We start from the raw sequence: 19091 nt of genomic DNA on the forward strand, positions 1-19091 counted from the left end.
TGTGGGTGGCGGGGGGTAATGTGAATGATAGTCCCCTGTTTTGGTGGCAGGTATCTGCCCACCAAAGGAACTCTAGGCGTAGGCAAGGTATGACAGGAATCCTTGCTTCTAGATCCTGTGAATGTTGACACCATAGGCTTTTGAGATACCACTGTAGTTTCCTCATATGCACCCATGCATATGGAATTAGAAGAATGGAGGAGGCCATGAACCCCAAGGCTTGCAGTATTTGCCTTGCAGATAACTGGGTTTTTGTGGCCACTTTGGTTGTCAAATGAATCCGTTTCTCTGGTGTGAGGAAAGCCATCTGCGAAGTTGTATTCAAGCTTGCTCCCAGGAATATAATTTGTTGAAAGGGTACCAGGTGTGATTTCTTTTCATTTATGGTGAACCCCAGACAAGTCAGTACCCTTTGAACAAAGGACAGATGATTCAAAAGAATGTCCCGGCTTTCTGCCTGAATTAGACAATCATCCAGGTATGGGTATATTTGAATATTTCTTTGCCTGCAAAATGCAATGACTAGAGCTAGGCACTTTGTGAATACCCTGGGCAAAGTAGATAAGCCAAAGGGCAGTGCAGGGAATGGATAGTGCCTGTAGCCTGCTTTGAAGCATAGGTATCTTCTGCAAGATTCCCTGATAGAGATGTGCAGGTATGCTTCTTTTAAGTCCAGTGTTGCCAACCATGCATCTTTGCCTAGCATAGGAAGCAGATGGTGAAGAGTCAGCATTTTGAATTTTGGAATAACCAGAAAGGTGTTTAGAATGGAAAGGTCCAGGATAGGACGCCATGTATTGCCTTTTCTGGGTACCAGGAAAAGTCTTGAATAGAAGCCTTGTCCCTTTTACTCTTCTGGTACCAACTGAATAGCCCCTATGTTTAAGAGAGAGAGAACTTGATTTTGGGCCTCTGCCCACTGATTTGGGGGTAGATCTGGCCACCCGCTTGGCACTGGTAACGTGTGGAAGAGAAATTTGTATCCTTGGGACACTATATTTAAAACTCATTTGTTCTGGGTAATGAGTTCCCAGTTTTTGGCCAGCAGACCGTCTAAAGGAGCATTCAGTTGGGAAGTGCTTGGAAGTTTTAAAAGCAAGTCATTGAGACAGTTTTCCATGGGAGGAATCTTACAACTCCCAGATTTGGTTGCGGGACCCCCCCCCCACTGCTTAGTCTTGTGTGTCCCTTGGGACTGAAACCTAGGGCTTCTGCTGTGTCTGGGTTTGGCTTGAGAAGACCTGGAATTGGCTGGAAAGGACCAGTTTTTAGAGGGCCAGTGCCTACTAAATCTAGGAGGCTGAACTTGTAAGAAATCTTTAACGGTTTGCATAGATTTAGCTTTATCTTCCATCTTTTTAAGAACTTCCTCAGCTTTGTTGCCAAACAGGCGGTCCTGATTTAAGGGAGCATCCAACAATTTGGCTTTAACATGATCAGGCAAAGATTGCATCTTAAGCCAAGCATGCCTTCTGAGCACAGACTCAGTAATAGCAGCCATACAAGAGGCCTCTAATGAATCAATTCCACATTGCAAAGTATGCTTTCCAACCTGTTGAGCAGAATGCATTAAATCCTGTAATTCTTTATTTTCAGCACAGTCAGGAGTCAACAAAATTTTCTGTTTAAGCAATCCAATAACATGTTGTTGATACTTTAACATATGAAACTGGCAGTTTAAAGCTCTAATGGCCAAGGTTGCAGAACTGTAAACTTTCTTACCCCATCTATCCAGCACCCTGGAGTCTCTATCAGAGGGGGTAGGATTTTTAGCAGTAGAAGCCTTAATGCCCTTGGATCCCTGTAAAATAGCCTCTGGATCCACAATAGGATTTTTAAAAAGGAACTTGTGTGAATCAGGAACCCTGTAATATCTGTCAGGTTTTCTGGGAGCAGGAGGCAAAGAATCAGGAGCCAGACTAGATTCTGAAATGGCATCATCAACAATGTCTAGTACAGGAGGTATGGCTAAAGGCCTATGCTGAGGCAAGAGTAAGAAATCCCTAAGCCTCTTTTTTGAATCAGAAAAATCCTTGCTTTCCCAGTGGAAATGCTCCCTTAGAGTATGTCAGGTCTCACCAAAAGAAAAATACTCTGGAGGGGAAGCAGAGGGAATAGAGTCCTCTGCATCAGAATCCTCATAAGTAGATATGGGCAAATCCGGATCATCAGAAGAATCAGAAAAATCAGAATCCTGGTTAGAAGATTCATAAACAACTTCAGTCCTAGGTCTCTTAGAAGAGGGAGGTTGGCTTCCCCTGATTAGAGATCTTCAGCCATTCTTATCATTTGTTTTTTAGGCATAGAGGCCTGAGCATGCGGCTTGGATGTTGGTTCAAGATTTTGGCCTAAATGAAGAAGGAGGCATCTGTTTAATATGCAAGTCCATAGGCCTGAATACACCCTCAGAAGCCGGTGCCTGCACAGTAGCTCCTGACCCATCCAAGATAGAGACATCCGCAGGTTCCACAGTTGAAGCATCTCGCGGCATACCAAACTCTGAATGGGTCTCAGTAGAGGCCTGCGAGTCAGAAGTAGCAGGTATCAGGGGCTGCAAAAGCGCCTCACTGAGTACTGGTGAACTGGCAACTGGCTTAGAAGAAGCATCGTCGGCAGCTTTGGACCTCAGCAGCCTGTCTCTGTCTTTATCTTTGAATTTTTTCAGAATCCTGGTAGTCGGATGGCTAACCAACAACATTTCTGAATAATTAAACTGAGAAGTGAAATATTTAGAGGTGAAAATATAGCGACAATGGATAGTACGCTGATTAAATAAAGCACAAAATCGACAGCAAGGTACGTCGTTGTCAGAGGCTAGGCAAGGAATACAGTACAAATGAAATTCCTTATAAGGTATTTGCTTTCCACAAGTAATGCAATTATTAACTTTTACTGACATCGTTAAGGAGCAAGAAAACGTTTCCCCAATGGGGTACTTAGGTTTAATTGAAGACTTTGGTTCTGAAACTTGAAAATGAAAATTTCAGGAGTCTGCCGACCGGCACTTGCAAACTGCTTCTGCTTCTGGCACCGCATGGCAAGAAGGACTGATGTAATGGCATAGTCTGCATGTTTTATACCCCTGACATCATGGAAGAAGGGACAGCAACTGATGCAGGACCCAAGACTTTGTTAATCAGGCCGACTGAGGGCTACTGCAAGCAGATAACCCAAATGTAATGACTGCAACAGTGAAACACGAAGAATATCAGTGCAGTATCACAAACAGCAAACATGAAGTGTGCAGTGTTAATATTAGGCTTTGCTGACCACTGCATGGTTTCAACACACTGCATCAATATATCTACATACATCACACACAAATGGGATGGTAGAATAGGCCACAGTCATCATCACATGCACATGTGGTGAGGGAAACAATGGCACATGCTGTGCACACACATACTGGGTGGGTGGAACAAATCACATGAGGCAGAAATGGGGATCTTAAGGTGATGTGTACTCCTTGTCAGGAATAACTTGCTGTTGCACTAGGACTGTAGTACCCAAATATGACTGTGACCTAGGAAAACACTGATGGCTTGCTGCAGTGGATTCAGGGACTCCCATTGCAAGGATGATGTGCCATTGTGTTGGTAACAGGTCCTACTGATGGAGGTTGGCTCCCATTACCATGCAGGATGAGTGCTGACAGAGTGGCACACATTTCCTAATGCAGGTGATGACTGTGTTCTCTGCACATAACTCCCTTGTGCAACCACTTTGGGTATGTACCTTAACCCAAACTCAGACAATGCTGCCATTCTGAACAGTGATGCTGGAAATGGCAATATTCCACAAAATGTGGGCATGAAAGCAGTGAGTTTGACCACAGACATCATAAAACTGTGTGTTACAGTGTTCATACTTTCCAAGTTCTCACAAAGCAAAACCTTCATTGATGCTACGAAACAGTGCTCTGCACCATGACAGACTAAGTGGCAGCAAACTGTGCCAAGATAATACTTGGGCACATTTACTGATTGATCTTAAGTGCATCCCACATGATGGGGGTGAACTTTAACACATATAGTGCTGGACACAATTGCAAGGCTGTGATACAGTGGCTATGAAGGGGGAGTATTGCTTGCACTTGCATCTATTGAGGGATACACTACCCCACTCGATGTGGTGAGTACTCAGACAGTACACCCGCAGGTTCATCTATGGGTGACGCCAACCATTCTCTGTAGATATATGCCCACCAAGGATGGGAACACTGATACTATGATATCTGACTGTGATTCAAGTATTTATATCTTATCATAATGTCAGCCCTTGCACAGGTGTCAACATCAGCCTCTTGTCCTGTCCCAGAATCTACAGTTGCCTCCATAACAGTGGTCTGCCTTGTGAACACACAAAATTAACACACACCAGAAAGTGCACGTGCGCATGTGCTACAATTGTGGACCTACAGTATGCACACTAAGACTGTCCATGCAAGAAGTACTGTACCATCTCAGCATACCTCCACTGCCAACCTGGTGTGAATGAAAGATACTCCTATGGCAAGACAGAATCAGTGTATGCTGTTGTTAGCCTACAGTCTATATGTGCAATGCTGTTGTAAGGAAATATGTTTGTGTTACTAACCTGGTTCATCATCCATTGTCCCTTATTGATGTCAGTGACCACTCTTCCAGGGACACCATCAGCTCCTTCAATTCTGTTAACATGCTGCTTCCTGGCATGCCTTCCATTAGCTTCTATGGAATGTGTCTTTGCCTAGTATGTCATAACATGTGTGACACACTTGTGACATTGCTTCATTGTTTGATTTTGTACTCCTCCACACCACTGATTTTTATGGGCCAATATCTGCCAAATCAGCTCCCATAATGGTTGCCCAGTACATCAGGTGATGTCCTTGTGTCGTTAGTACATCTAGCAGGATGCAGTTTTCAGCAGGGATGAAATTGTCCATCCCCTCATCCACTTCATCCTCCAGACATGCAAGAACCTCTATATACAAGACACATAGCTATAAACTGTACACTACTGAGAATTGTAGAATGACAGCTGCAGGTGCAGTTGTAATCTAGATAAACTATATGTAGCTAAAGTTACAGCTATGGGGATATACCATAATGTAGTTCAGTGAATAGATACAGGAACTTGCCACACAGTGGCACAAATACACTCCCTGAAGAGCCGATAATCTGTATTTGGACAAACAGGAATGTAGGTCGTTAGCCCTGATGCCAGCATTTGGGGACAGCTTAGACAACACAAATGAAAAAACTATAAAGAAAGTACAGTTGTGTACCTACCATAAATGTAGATGTTCGAGTGTATTCACTGTTGCAGTCATTACCATTAGGTTATCCTGCTGGCAGGCTACCCACAGTCAGCCTGAGTTCCAAAGTCTAGGTCCGGTGTCAGTTGCTGTCGCCTCCTCCCTGACGTCAGTGCGCCAGGGGTATAAAAGATGCAGCCGACGCCATTTTCTTCAGTTTTTCTTGCCCCAGATGTCAGGTGCCCCTAAAATGGTAGGCTAAATTATGCCAATAAGCATGCATGCACAAAAAACAACTTTTCCTTCATCTACAAGCAAATACACCACATAGGTTGTATAGAATAGAGAAGTACAGATAAGTCCCAGCAAAGAAAAAGGGGGATGGTGGGAGGGTAACCTGGATTGCAACAGTGAATACACTCGAACATCTACATTTATGGTAGGTACACAACTGTACTATATTCATCGTGTTTCACTGTTGCAGTCATTACAATTGGGTTGAATCCCAAAGCTAAGGTTGGGAGGCTGGTGCTAAATAGGATTAGGAGAAGATATCAGGCCCTGCAGAACTGAAGTGGCAAAGCCTGCCCTGGATTTAGAGTAGAGAGGTAAGTGATAGTGCTTTGTGAAAGTATGCACTGACCTCCAAGTTGCAGCCTCTAAGATGTCTTTGGTTGGTACTCCTCTGAGGAAGGCTGCTGAAGTGGCTGCTGCTCTGGTTGAATGTGACCTAATGCCCTTAGGCACTGATTTGCCATGCTGTGAATAGCAGAAACGAATGCAGTGGCCTATCCACTTTGAAATAATCTGCTTTGAGATAGGCTTTCCTTGTGATCCTGCAGCATATGCCACTAGAAGTTGTTCAGTCTTTCTGAAAGCTTTGGTTCTCTCCAAGTAGAAGCGTAGCTGCCTGTGAATGTCCAAAGAATGCAGAATTCTCTCACCCTTATTCTGTGGGTTTGGATAAAAGGTAGGCAAATGAATTGTTTGGTTAAGGGCCACACTGGACACTACCTTAGGCATAAATGTAGGGTTTGTCCACAGAGAAATCCTGTCAGGATGGAAAATGATAAAAGGTTCCACAGCCATGAGTGCCTGTAACACTGAGACTCGTCTAGCGGAAGTTATTGCTAGGACCAGAGCTGTTTTCCAGGATAAGAATTTTATATCAGCTTCAGAGGATGACTCAAACGGAGGCAGTGTGAGTTTTTCCAAGACATAGTTGAGGTCCCATGCAGGTATTGGTGCACTCCTTAGAGGTCTTATGTTTATAGCCCCACTGAGGTACTGCCTTAGTAATGGATGAGAAAAAAATAGGTGGTTCTGTATTGTAATGAGCTGAAATGGCAGAGGCATGAATTTTAATTGATGAAAAGAAAAGGCCTTTATCAAACATCTCAGTTAAGTATTGCAAAATCTGAGGAATATTTGGAAAGTACAGTTTTGTACCTACCATAAATGTAGATGTTCGAGTGCTCATACAGCTGCAGTCATATCAGATGGGTTATCCTGCCGTCAGGCGGGTCCTCGGTCGGCCGAATTCCAAAGTCTAGGTCCGGCATCGGTTGTCGTCGCTTCTTCCCTGATGTCAGTGCGGCAGGGGTATAAAAGAGGCAGCCGACGCCATTTTCTTCAGTTTTTCTTGCCCCAGATGTCAGATGCCCCCAGAAGGAAGGCAAACATAATGTTATGCAAAGATGCAATGTTGATAAATCAAAAACAGTAGTTGCTACACCATAAAAGAATACCCCAAAAAGGTTATATGAAAAGTGTTTGTCATAAGGCCTGTCCTAAGAGGGGATGGAGGGAAACCTGGACTGCAGCTGTATGAGCACTTGAACATCTACATTTATGGTAGGTACAAAACTGTACTATGTTCCTCGTGCATACAGCTGCAGTCATAACAGATGGGTAGAATCCCAAAGCTAAGTAAGGGTGGTAGGCACTATGTGGAACTAGGAGGAGCTAGGATGGCCTGCAGGACTGCTGTGGCAAAGCCCGCTCTAGATTTTGAGTATATTGGGAGGTGATAGTGCTTGGAGAAAGTGTGCACTGAACTCCAGGTGGCTGCTTCCAAAATGTCCTTGGTAGGGACCCCCCTGAGGAAGGCTGCAGAGGTAGCTGTGGCTCTGGTGGAGTGGGATCTGATGCATGCAGGCACAGTTTTTCCATGAAATGAGTAACAAAAGCGTATGCAGTGGGCTATCCATTTTGAAATTGTCTGTTTGGAAATAGCCTTTCCTTGAGCACCTGCAGCATAGGACACAAAGAGTTGCTCAGATTTCCTGAATGGCTTTGTTTTGTTCAAATAGTAATGAAGTTGCCTGTGAATGTCCAAGGAATGTAGTAGTTTTTCTCCTTTGTTTTGTGGATTAGGATAAAAGGTAGGTAAGTGGATAGTCTGATTCAAAGCTACACTGGATACTACCTTTGGCATAAAGGTAGGGTTGGTTCATAAGGAAACTCTGTCCTGATGGAAAATGATGAATGGCTGCACAGCCATGAGGGCCTGTAGCTCCGAAACCCTGCGTGCTGAGGTGATAGCCAGAAGAAAGGCTGTTTTCCATGACAAGTACTGTAACTCTGTTGAAGAAGCTGGCTCGAAGGGAGGAAGAGTCAGCTTTTCCAATACGAAGTTGAGGTCCCAAGCAGGGACTGGTGATTTCCTTGGGGGTTTTATATTCTTTGCCCCTCTGAGGAACTGCCTTAAGAGAGGATGTGAGAATAAAGGAGGATCTGTGTTGTATTGTGCAGAAATGGCTGAAGCGTGGATCTTGATGGAGGAGAAGGAAAGTCCATTGTTTAACATCTCAGCTAGGTACTGTAAAATTTGAGGTATATTTATTACCCAAGGATTCTGTCCCTTTTCTTGATTCCAGGCACAAAATCGTTTCCATTTGGCAGAGTAGGCTTTTCTAGTAGAAGGTCTTCTGGCCTCCAAGATGACATCCTGCACCTCCTTGGAGAGGAGAAACTGTTGGGAAATCAAGGAATTCTCCATGCAGCTAGATTTAGAGTTTTGAGATGGCTGTGAAGAGTTTTTTAGTTGTGCTGGGACAACAGAAGAGGGACTAGAGGTAGGATCCATGGTGGGGAATGTGTCAGGCTCTTCAGGAGCGGATACCAGTGTTGTCTTGGCCAGTCTGGAGCAAGGAGAATAATTTTCGGCCTCTCTGCTCTGGCTTTTAATAGAACTTTGGGCAGCAGAGGAAGAGGCGAGAAGGCATAGACTGTCAATGTTGCCCAATTGATTGAAAGGGCGTCCCCTTTCCAGGCCTGTGGATGATAGGTCCTTGAAAAAAATTTTTTCAACTGGCAATTTCTGTGGGTAGCAAAGAGATCTATGTCTGGCTGTCCCCATGCGTGAATTATCTTTGTGAAAACTTGAGGATGCAACTTCCATTTGTGTGGATCTGTCATATTTCTGCTTAGGTTGTCTGCCAGTGTTTTCCTTCCCTGGCAGGAATTGTGCCAGTAGTTGAATTTGCAATTCCAGTGCTGTGTTCCATAGGGTCATGGCTTGCCTGCACAGGGGGTATGAATGAGTTACCCCCTGTTTGTTTATGTACCACATCACTGTGGTGTTGTCTGTCCTTATCAATAGCTGGCCCGGATGCAGTAGGTCTTTGAAGGTCATAATAGCCTTTTGCACGGCTAGCATTTCCTTTTGGTTGGTGTGAAGGTGTTTCTCTTTTCGGGTCCATTTTCCCTGAATGCACTGATCTGTCATGTGTGCTCCCCAGGCATAGTCTGAAGCGTCTGTTGTGATTATTTGAGTTGCTTGAGGTACACAGAAAGGGAGACCTGTGTTTCTTTGGCAAGCATGAGCCCACCACATAAATTCCTTTTGAAGGCATGGAATGAGTGGTATAATTGCTTCCAAGCTGTGGCTGTGTTGAGACCATAAGTTTTTTTAGATACCACTGAAGTTTCCTCATATGCAGCTTTGCACATGGGATTAGTAGGATGCAAGATGCCATGAATCCCAGAGCCTGCAGGACTTTCCTTGCAGTTAGCCTGGTGTAAGTTGTCATTTTTCTGAAGTATTGAGACAGTTGCCCTTGCTTGTCTGGCGTGAGGTAGGCCATCTGGGTGGTTGTATCCAAGCTGGCACCCAGGAAAATTATTTGTTGAGAGGGTATTAGTTTTGATTTCTTTTTGTTGACTGTGTATCCCAGGTAGTTCAACAGTTTTATTACAAACGCCAGGTGTTGCAGTAGTATGCCCTTGCTGTCCGCTTGGATCAGGCAGTCGTCCAGATATGGGTAGATTTGTATCCCTTTTTGAAGAGGTGCATCTAATAATTTAGCTTTGACATGATCTGGTAAGGTTTGCTCTTTGAGCCAAGCATGCCTACGTATAACAGACCCCGTAACAGCAGCTCTACCTGAGGCCTCTAAAGCATCAAAACCACACTCCAAGGTATATTTACACACTTGTTCTGCACCATGCAACAAATCCTGCAACTCTTTTAAATCTGGTTGTTCTGGTTGTGTCATCTTGCTTTTCAGCTGAGATATCAAAAACTGTTGATACTTTAACATATGGAACTGACAGTTTAATGCCCTCATGGTTAAAGTGGCCGAGGTGTACACCTTTTTCCCCCACCTTTCTAAAGCTCTAGAATCTCTATCTGAAGGTAATGGGTTTTTAGCAGTAGAGGCCTTAATTCCCTTGGGACCCTCTGAAATAGTTTCTGTGTCACCAGTATGGCTTTTATATAGGAACTGGTGAGAATCAGGAACCCGGTAATACCTGTCTGGTTTAACAGGAGCTGGAGGCAAAGAATCTGGATTAAGGCTGGCTTCTGTGTACACATCATCCAATATATCTAAAACAGGAGGGATAGCCCAGAGGCCTATGCTGGGGGAGCAGAAGAAATTCCCTGAGCATTTTCTTGGAATCTGAGTAATCTTGGCCTTCCCAGTGAAAGTGTTCCCTCAACGTATGCACGGTTTCCCCAAAAGAGAAGTCCTCAGGGGGGGGAGACCGAGGGAATAGACTCCTCTGCATCAGAGTCTTCGAATGTAGAATAGACATAATCCTGGTCCTCGGATAGTGCTGAGGTAATAGAAGCTTGATCTGAGGAAGGGTAGTCTTCCTCTAATCTGGGCCTTTTGTCAGAGGGGGGTTGAGAACCCTTGATAAGAGTAATCAAATCCTCAGCCATTTTAAGCATCTGTTTTTTAGGCATGGTGCCTTGAGAGGGGGTCTGAGGAACCTGTTTTTTGGTTTTCATGGCTGCTTTAGATTTAGTGAAGGCTTTAATAGAGAAGGAGGAAGGCCTGAAGACCCCTTGAGAAATGGCAGGCCTGTCTATAAATTCTGAGTTTCCCCGCCAGGAGTGGCGTCGGTATCTGTAGTAGGAATGGGGGCCGAGGAGCCTGCGACCTCAGGTACTGAAGACACCGGTAATGCATTGTCATCGGTACTCAGGGGCTGCGTAGGCACCTCACTGAGTACCGGAGAACCGGTAGTCGAACTTAGCGTGGTTTCAGTCGGAGGTGCGGACCTCGTATGTCGGTCCTTATCTTTGCGTTATTTGCACAAAACTGGAGTCGGAGTATCCGACGACATAATATAATTAAATTTTTTGCCAAAAAAGTGAAGGGCGAACTCCGCCCGATGCTTAATAGTGCTCTTGTTGAATCTAGCACAAAAACGGCAGGCCGAGAAGTCGTGGTCTGGGCCTAAGCAAGGTATACAGAAAAAGTGGAAATCCTTATGCGGTATTTGCTTCCTACATGAAATGCAATTATTAACTTTGTCTGACATCGGTCTGAGGCAAGAAAAGTTTCCCTAACGGGGTACTTAGCTTTCAAGAAGACTTCAGCTGAAATACTTTCGTAAATCTCAGGAGCTGGCCGACTGGCACTTGCGAACTGCTTCTGTTTCAGGCACCACGCGGCAAGAAAGACTGAAGAAAATGGCGTTGGCTGCTTCTTTTATACCCCTGCTGCACTGACATCAGGGCAGAAGTGACGACAACCAACGCCAGACCTAGACTTTGGAATTCAGCCGACCGAGGACCCGCCTGACGGCAGGATAACCCATCTGATATGACTGCAGCTGTATGCACGATGAACATCAATCGTGTCAATACCTTGTGCCTGGTTCCAAGCACAGAATCTGTTCCATTTTTCTGCATAAAATGTTCTGGTGCTAGGCCTCCTGGCCTCCAAAATAACATCCATCACTGCTTTAGAGAGAGGTGTGTCTTGAATGGCTACGTTATCCTCCATGCTGCCAGGCTTAAGGTCCTGAGTTGGCTGTGCAGTATCTGACTGTCTTGTTGGGTCAATAAGTGAGGAATTTGAGGTAATGTTCAAGCTGGGCATTGAGACAAGCTCTTTAGGATTGGGTACCAGTGCTGGCGGGGCCAGTCTGGGGCAATCAGTATCATTTTTGGTTTCTCTTGTCTGACCTTGAGGAGTACCTTGGGGAGGAAAGGCATATACTGTTAGATTTTTCCAGCTGAAAGATAGAGCATCCACTTTCCATGCTTGCTTGTGATAAGTCCTTGTGCAGAATCTCTGTAGTTGGTAGTTGTGAGGGGAGGCAAATAGGTCTATGTCCGGGCATCCCCAGGTCCTTGTTATCATGCTGAAGACTTGTGGATCCAATTTCCACTCGTGGGGATCCATTAGGTTTCTGCTTAGTTCCTCTGTCAGAGTATTTGTCCTTCCTGGCAGGAATTGTGCTTGCAGATGTACTTGGTAAGTCAATGCTGTGTCCCACAAGTTCATGGCTAGCCTGCAGAGGGGTAGGAATGTGTGCCTCCCTGCTTGTTTATGTACCACATGACTGTAGTATTGTCCGTCTTTATCAGTAGTTGTCCTAGATGAAGTAGATCCTTGAAGGCTGTCAGGGCATTCTGAACAGCTAGCATCTCTTTTTGATTGATATGTAGATGCATTTGACTTGCGGACCATGTGCCCTGAATACATCTTCCTGCCATATGGGCCCCCCAGGCATAATCTGATGCATCTGTTGTCAATGTCTGCCTGGCTGTGGGTAAGGTGAATGGCTGTCCCGTGTTGTGGTGACAGGCTTTTGCCCACCATCGAAACTCCTGCTGCAGGCAGGGAATGAGAGTAATTATTGTTTACAGGCTGTGACAATGTTGAGTCCAAACACTTTTTAGATACCATTGAAGTTTCCTCATATGCAGTCTTGCATATGGAATTAGCAGAATGCAGGATGCCATGAAACCCAAGGCCTGCAGAATTTTTCTTGCAGATGACTGGGTCTTTGTTGCCAACATTTTGAAATAAGTAGTCAGTTGTCTGTGCTTGTTTGGCGTGAGATAAGCTATCTGGGTAGCTGTATTTAAGCTTGCACCCAGGAATATTATCTCTTGAGAGGGGACGAGTTTTGATTTCTTTTTGTTTACTGTGTACCCTAGACCTGTTATTAATCTTTTTACAAACGCCAGATGCTGTAGTAGAATGTCCTTGTTCTCTGCTTGAATAAGGCAGTCGTCCAAGTAAGGATATATTTGTATTCCTCTTTGTCTGCAAAATGCAATTACTGGTGCCAGGCATTTTGTGAAGACCCTGGGCGCAGTAGATAAGCCAAAGGGCAGTGCAGAGAATTGGTAGTGCATTGAGCCAGCTATAAATCTGAGGTATCTTCTGCATGATTGTCTGATTGGGACATGCAGGTATGCCTCTTTTAGGTCTAAAGTCACAAGCCAAGCCTTCTTGCCCAGCATGGGCAGAAGCTGCTGCAGAGTTAACATTTTGAATTTTGGAATATCTAGGAATGTGTTTAGGATAGACAGGCCCAGTATTGGTCTCCAGGCTTTGTCCTTTCTGGGCACCAAGAATAGCCTTGAGTAGAATCCTAGTCCCTGCTCTTGCTGTGGTACTAGCTGAATGGCTCTCATGTCCATGATGGATGAAACTTGTTTTTGTGCCTCTGTCCATTGATTGCGTGGCAGGTCTGGCATACCATTTGGCCTTGGCAGGGTGTGAAAGTGGAACCTGTAGCCTTGTGATACGATATTTAAGACCCATTTGTCCTGGATGATCATGTGCCAATTTTGTGAAAAAAGTGCTAGTTTTCCCCCCAAAGGGGCTGCCAGAAGATAAGTGCTTGGTGCTGGCAGGAGAAAGTCATTGAGACTGTTTCCTGTATGATTGTGATTTTTCCTCTCCGCTTTTGGAGATAGAAGCACCCCATTGTTTAGGCCTGTATGAGCCTTGGGGTTGTGGTCTGCCTCTAGGGTGTCTGTATCTGCCTCTTTGTGGCCTGGCTGACAGTGGAAAGGACCAATTCTTTGTAGGCCAGTTCCTGCTAAATCTGGGAGGCTGTACCTGCAAGAAATCCTTGACTGTTTGCATAGACTTAGCTTTGTCCTCCATTTTCTTCAACACCTCTTTTGCTTTAACACCAAACAAGGTATCCTGCTCTAATGGAGCATCTAATAGTTTTGCTTTAACATGATCAGGCAGATTCTGTTCTTTTAACCAAGCATGCCTCCTAATGACATAACCTGTAACAGCGGCCCTGCAGGAGGCCTCTAGAGAATCAAAACCACATCGCAAAGTATGCATTCCCACTTGTTCAGCCGCATGCAATAAATCCTGCATTTCTTTGTTTTCTGCACATTCTGAATTTGTCAACATTTTCTGTTTAAGCAGTGACATAAGATATTGCTAATATTTAAGTTTATGAAACTGGCAATTTAAAGCTCTTACAGCCAAGGTAGCATAAGTATAAATCTTTTTCCCCCATCTGTCCAAGGCCCTTGAATCCCTATCAGAGGGGACAGGGTTTTTTGCAGTGGAAGCCTTGACCCCTTTGGGACCCTGAGAGATAGTTTCTGGGTCAGCAGCAGGGTTTTTATAAAGAAATTTATGTGAATCAGGAACCCTGTAGTATCTGTCTGGCTTAACAGGAGCTGGTGGTAAAGAGTCAGGAGACAGGCCGGACTCTGAAAATACATCATCTACAATGTCTAAAACAGGAGGGATAGCAGGGGGCCTGTGCTGAGGTAATAAAAGGAAGTCTCTGAGCCTTTTCTTGGATTCTGAGTAATCTTGTCTCTCCCAGTGGAAATGCTCCCTCATAGTATGCAGGGTCTCCGCAAAAGAATAATCCTCAGAAGGAGAGGCTGAAGGGATAGATTCTTCAGTATCAGAATCCTCATAGGGAGGAAGAGAATATTCCTGTTCAGTAGAGGAATCAGAGGAAATGGAAACCTGATCTGAAGATTCATATTCTATCTCTTGCCTAGGCCTCTTATCAGGAGGGGGATGGGAACCCCTGATCAAAGTAATTAGGTCTTCGGCCATTTTAAGCATCTGTTTTTTAGGCATGGTGGCCTGTCCAGGAGAATGCTGTAATTGTTTTTTTGTCTTTAGAGCTGCTTTATTCTTTGCCTTTGAAGCTGAAGTTGGTTTCACATATAACTGTGTAGGTCTGAAAACACCCTCAGAAGCCGATGCCTGCTCAGCGGCTCCGGACCCATCGCAGGGAATAGTTTCCGATTGTCCAATACCTTGAGTTTCCAGCAGCTTAGTCAACTCCACGTGGGAGTTGGAAGCGGCCTGTGGCTCTGAGGTAGCGGGCATCAGGGGCTGCGAAAGCACCTCACTGAGAACCGACGAACTGGTGATAGGCCTAGCAGAAGCCTTGTCATCGGTCTTGGACCTCGGATGCCTGTCCTTTTCTTTTTTTTGCGCTTTTTATAAACTCTAGTAGTCAACTGTTCCAACGGCATTATATAATTGAATCTTCTGCCAAAGTAATGAAATGCAAAATCGTACCGACGCTTAATAGTACGTTGGTTAAATCTAGCACAAAACCGACAACTAGCAATGTTGTGGTCAGGGCCTAGGCAAGGAATACAGCAAGAATGAAAATCCTTATAAGGTATTTGCTTCCCACAACAAATACAATTATTAACTTTTTCTGACATCGGTCTGGAGCAAGAAAAAATTTCCCCAATGGGGTACATAGCTTTAATGAAGACTTCAGATCTGAAATTCGAATTTGAAAATCTCAGGAGTCGGCCGACCGGCACTTGCAAACTGCTTTTGCTTCCGGCACCGCATGGCAAGAAAGACTGAAGAAAATGGTGTTGGCTGCATCTTTTATACCCCTGGCACACTGACATCAAAGAGGAGGTGACAGCAACCAACGCCGGACCTAGACTTTGGATCTCAGGCCGACTGCGGGTAGCCGGCCAGCAGGATAACCCAATTGTAATGACTGCAACAGTGAAACATGATGAACATCTACAGTGGAGGCATATGCATGTTTAAGTATATGAATGTTGTACCCAACACCATACCAACACAAAAACTCTCATATACTGTAGATAGGGCATAACCTTTGCATAAGGAGTGACAGTCATGCACAGAAACAGGTTATCCCAATATCAAGGGCTACCTTGTTGCCAGTGTAGTCTATATACACATAATTAATTTAGCATCACATATTAATATAGCTACATTTGCATAAACTGAATGCCTGTGCAAAGTTGCACACCCTTAGGAAGGAAAGAACATAGTTGCAGACTACTATCTGTTTCCACAGAGCCACCTTTGAGTTCCACAAAGTGCTGTGATTTCTTCAACCACTGTTGTCTAGGCACCAAAAACAAAATCCCTGACTATGACCCAGATGACTTGGGTTCGATTAGCACCTTGAGTGATAAATAAAGCTGTGAGGATGGATGGGCATGTCCATCCTTGGGGCATGGTGCTAGGCTAGTTGATGATGCTCCCTTATGGGAGGCATGGCCCAAGGGGGGGGGGGGGTTAGGGCATATAATAAAAAAAGGGAAAAAAAACACTGAGTAGCTTCTAGGACTCCCTTCATATCCACAGTTGGTCCCAGCTATACCAGAAGTCTGGGAGGATAACAGAGTGACTGGCAGATCCAGTGTGGACCTGGTGACACTGGGGGGTCGAGCTGGTAGTAATGAGTTCCAAGTGGGCAAAAAACAATTTAAAAAAAAACAGGTTCCAATTATAAAAAATGGCAATACTCTTTCTCAGTCAACTTTATACCTCTTTGCATGGTATGTAGGCAAATGATGACAAGTGCCATAAATGCCTATGAATTGTTTTATTTCACAGCAACAGATCTGTGGCATGATGTGCACCTAGTCGCTATGACTGTGAGCTCATGCAAGAAATGTGTACAAGTATGAGAGCCATACCCCTGAGGTACAGCAAGCTGTGATACCTGTGATTCAGCAGTCACACTCTATATGTGGTTCTCAGGCTATCAGTGTTTCATCTCATGAATGCACCATCTTATTTTGAGGATATTCACATGGCAATGGCTACCTCTGCCAGAACCTAGTAGAAAGCACCTTCCTGTAGCATAAAAAAGTTCAGTCATGCCTTAACTCCATCACAGTCCAGTCATGGAATGGCAACTGGAACCGCAAGATATCCCTTCAGAAAAGCTGATGTCTAGTATGACCTTGTTAATGTGCTGAATGGAGTAGCAGGTATTATAAGGTCAGTGGAGAAGTGCAGGCATTGTTATGATGACCTGCAATACAACTACCATGGTGGTCTCTTTGCATGGGAAGTTAAGATTAGACAACTATACACCAGATGGTATTGTTAGTGGCTGTTGCTGTTTTTTTTTTTTTTTGTGGGGGGATCTCTAAACTACTAGCAAGTGTTTGTCTAAGACAGCATTGCAAATGCATGTAGACTACTGTGTTATGCTTCTGTGTAAGGTGGAGGTGTTGACTGCGGTAAACACTAACCCATACTGATTATATTTATTTTTGGACATTGCAGGGATTTGTTATGTGGTGGGATTATGTTGCCTGAATTGTATAAGGGTGGAACAGTGCAACCTAATGTATCCCAGTGGCATAACAGGTTCATGCATGTAAGCAAGTTTATTAATATACAGGGTTCTCACTCCTGCCTGCTATCTAGGACAGAGCTAATGGGACATATATATATGAGATTTTAGGCTGTCGTATGTTGTTCTGGCATCTTAGCCTACAGCTGCCACAGTTCCCTGATGTACAAAACAACAAACTTAAATAATAACATCACAATTGTAGCAGTAAAACTTTATTTATTTAAGAACACCCACTTCTATCAATTTTGCAAGTTCTCTAATATGCCCTCTCTCCCCCAAACATGCGTACTCCTGCACTTCATCTGTGTGTCCCTCTGTTTGCTGCGTTCCCCTTTTTCCTACTTTTCACTCCAGCTCTTTCCACCCCATTTATACCCTACATATGTGGATGCCACTGCATCCTTATTGCAGTTATTATATAGTTTTATATCATTATTCTCCACTTTGTGCCATCCTGCTGAGGAACATGCTAGCACATGCAGCACGGTCTCTGCATACACTACTTAATTCCAATATATGGCTGTCTCTGAAGATTTTAGCATTCACAATATTCATACAAGGTGGTATGTAGCCACTCTATGGTGTACCTTGTGCTTCTGAGTACATGCTTTAGGGCACTTATGCGTCTTCTTGCATATTTGTATTGTTGCTCACCTATATATACTGGAGAGCATTTTACCTTATGAAACGTGCTGCATTTCTCACCGTATTATTTACTTTGTGTATGCACTGTTGCACACTGCTGTGAAACTGCACAAGCCTTAAGAAAGCATTCACTGCATCTTTATGAATACCAGACAGTATTTGAAAAGCTAGCATGAAATAGGGTTGCCATCTTTTCAAATGGACAAAGTGGGACATTTCCGGGACACACATCAGATTTTACAGGCCAACACATACCCGTGATCATTACAAAGGATAGAACTTAACTTTTTTGCCTAAATAAAAGCTTATTCTTGTAGCAGTTTAGTTGCCTATTCTGTTTCTTGTAACATTTAGGTATTTTAGATACAGAAATAACTATTTTATGCAACTATTACATAAAATATGGGGCATAATTATGTCCTACAATCTCAGGACATTTGCCATTTTTAATATTTTTTGACAGGACACAACTGCCCAAAGAGGGACTGTCCCTCACATACTGGGACAGGTGGTAACCCTAGCATGAAAATACTTCCCCACAAAAAATATTGTTTTAAATTCCATCTTACAAATTTAGTCTTCCAGCATTCAAAAAGTACTGCATTTGTACTTCTACCATTACAAAGTGGCACATACTTGACTTGAACTTGTCTGTAACCACAACTTAAGTTGTTGCATTTTTCTACTGCAGTCTGAAGGCAGCAAAGGTAAATTCACCAGTAAAATCCTACTGCAACTGTAGGTTTACACCTTTAAACTTTTACCTTACTGGATTTTCTGTAAATAGAACAAGAAAGTCGAGATATTTAAGTCTGAATGCTTCAGTAGCTAAATACTCCATTTATCCACAAGGTTTGATTCACACCCATATTGGAATCTGTGATAACTCTAAATTGCCTTTTCACCTGAGTAAATGAAGCTAATTTATAACTGCTGTTGTACTGTTTATCTGTGCTTTTTTAAATTATATATTCATGTTTTCTATGCTAGTAGCACTGTTGATAATGAATATGCTATGATAACTCATTATGGGTTCTGTCATAGAAGAAACAGCTCCTCTTTTATCACCGGTACAAGGTGAAAACAGTTTTCATAGCAAGCTAGGAGTGTCGCAGGAAGAATCAGGCACAGCAAGAAAGAGCTTGTAGCTTCATTTACAGAGACAGAAAATCCCTAGTACGTTATTTCAGCTCTAAATGGAACACTGCATGACAATACAACAGTAATTACCTGAATTAGTCATAAATGATTTCATAATAGACCTTGAATCATTAAAGTAAACGTTGGCTTATTAACAATAGCTTTTCTAATTGTGTTCAGGGTAAGGAAATTAACTCATTGCCAGCTCGCACCCAGTGGTAAG

At 43.7% G+C, this 19091-nt stretch overlaps 1 protein-coding gene across 1 annotated transcript in view; it reads right to left on the reverse strand.

The window, feature by feature from the left end:
* TMEM132C (transmembrane protein 132C) overlaps positions 1–19091 on the reverse strand; it is a 2628872-nt gene that overhangs the window by 1138447 nt on the left and 1471334 nt on the right. The gene's annotated exons all lie outside the window — the stretch shown is intronic.

The sequence above is a fragment of the Protopterus annectens genome, chromosome 4.part0, assembly GCF_019279795.1.
Source record: "Protopterus annectens isolate FY-2018-M chromosome 4.part0, PAN1.0, whole genome shotgun sequence".
NCBI classification, from domain to species: domain Eukaryota; kingdom Metazoa; phylum Chordata; order Ceratodontiformes; family Protopteridae; genus Protopterus; species Protopterus annectens.